A 2,399-nucleotide genomic window follows, 5' to 3' on the forward strand; every position below is an offset into this window, starting at 1 on the left:
GTTACTTAGCAATGGCAAATTAAACAGTCAGTCTAAAGACTGACAATCATTTTTAAACACATTTTGTTGAGTGCATGTGTTCAATATGTTCATGTTTGCTTTTCTTGGGTCTGAGCCTGATCAGTCTTTGAGACAATGGTACAATTTAATAGTTGAAAAGGAAATAGTTGACTCCAGATGGCTTCCTGTAGGGAAGCAGAGACTTTTCCTAAAATTGAGCCACCTAATGGTTTAAGTCAGAATCTAATCCAGTTGCTCATGCCAACCCATTTATCTTAAGCTCTAATTTTTAACTATCAAAACTTGATGGTTGCGTATTTACAGTGCACTTTCCTGAAAACGATATTTTCAAGGAAAAAGATTAATTAAGGGCAGTAGATTGTGTCCTTCAACTTCTTAGTGGTTTTCTGTCTCTTTTAACACTTCTGTAACATGAGTGATGATGTAGCCATGAAGCAAGTTTAATACTTCTATCTTTTCTCTAGTAGCTGAAAGCAGACCATTTTCTGTCTGTGTGTACAAGAGTTCCAAGGCAAGATTTTTGTTTCATTGATAATCATCCATTCTAACCCTTAGAGCACTAGCATTTTCCAGACTGTCAGCCAAATGCTGCTCTATGGGGAGATGTGCTATGGTTATAGATATATCTAGATTAGGCTTCAGTGTTTCCATCCCATCATTAGCTAAAGGCAGGACCGTTACCCAAAAGGAATATGCACTATCACCAAGAAGGCAACAGTATACAGCACTGTACTTCACACCCTCTCATTACTGGTATTAGACAGATTGATAGTTGTACAATTTTGAAAAGCAGGGTGCATCAGATGCAACCAGCACCACACAGATGGTTGCAAATCCCCCAGCTCCTAGCACCTCTCCAAACTTGTCATAGACATTTCAAGCTTGAGCTGCTTCACCAGGTGCTCAAGCTGGAGTTGGAACATATGCTAGTTCTCCAGTGCCCTGGACATCTGGGTCCCCTGCAGAGTCTGGGCAGCAGACCATGGAGACCATGGGGGCGATGGCAGTGAGGTGCAGCTGGAGCCTACAGGCCAGTAGGGAAAACACAGCGGGGCTGGCGGGCAGGGAAAAGGCACAGGAAAGAGGGACCTATCTGCTGCCACCACTGTCCCAGTCAGGATCTGTGGGAAGTAGCTGAGCCTGTCCAGTGACAATGATGGCAGTGGACTGGTCTCCCTACTCTTGTGCCTGTGCCTGCTCCTTGCCTGGCCCTCCTGGGTGTACTCCATCAGCCTAGGGGATCCAGCTGTGCCTTGCCCCCCATAGTCTAAGCCAGAGGCAGTCAATTGTTTTGGGCGGAGGGCCACTTACTGGGTTTTGGCAAGCCATCGAGGGCCGCATGACAGGCAGCCAGGAGCAGATAAATACTAACTTTCTACATTTTTTAGGGGCCCTGCAGGCTGGATAGAATGGCCTGGCGGGCTGCATCTGGCTGACAGGCCGCATTTTGTCCACCCCTGGTCTAAGCTCAGTTCCTCTTGTCTGGAGTTCATAGAAGACTCAGGCATCCTGGGCCACAGTGAACTGGAGCTACTTGTATTACGTCTTCTGGAAAGTTCACTATACTATACAGTGGAGAGGCAGGCGGAGGGGAGGGTAACTACCTCACTGCACTCCCCCAGATCCACCCTTAACACATTTATCACTGACTGAATACCGTGACGTTTCTGGTGCTCAGGGCCCCCCCGTCCTGACTTACTGTGTTTTAGGGAACAGTCATTAGTGACCTCTGCTGCTGAACTATGGAAATGGGAAGAAAATTGTCAGCTAGAAGAAGAAAGTCCTGACTTACGTAAAAAAATTATTGCAGTGGAAAGATGTGTAGAGAAGTGTCACGGCGGGGTCCATCAGGAGGGCCGTGATCTCCTCGAGGTCCCTCGCTCCGTGTCAAGGCCGGCCCAAGACACCCTCTTATTCTCGCCCGCCACGTCTTGCTGGTAAATATAAGGTTGGGAGGCTGCCTATGACTCCCTGGGCACGGCTACTCGGGACCTCTGTCCCCGCGGTTCTTCCGGACTCCTGTGGTCTCCCGGTATGACGGGGGCTCCCCAGGCACCCTAGCCTTATGGGCTACGCGTGGCTCCTACCAGCCCCTAATACCACGCCCCAAGCCTCGCTGATGGAAAAGACGTTGTCCTGTCCAAATACACCTACGCCCACTCTTGGGCATTCACTCCAATAAACTAGTCCCCTCTGGGACGTCCTCTCTGGCCACCGGTCTCTTGGGCCCACCACACTACTACCCTCTCTGATCCCAGGCTCACCGTGCTGCTATCCCCTTTTGCCAGGGGACAACCGCAGCACCTTGCCCTTCTCCTGGGGCTCTGTGCCACTAACCCCTTCCGTCAGGGTCCACCGCAGCACCCTGCCCCTGTCCT

The sequence above is a fragment of the Alligator sinensis genome, unplaced genomic scaffold (genome assembly GCF_000455745.1).
Source record: "Alligator sinensis unplaced genomic scaffold, ASM45574v1 scaffold125_1, whole genome shotgun sequence".
Lineage (NCBI taxonomy): Eukaryota > Metazoa > Chordata > Crocodylia > Alligatoridae > Alligator > Alligator sinensis.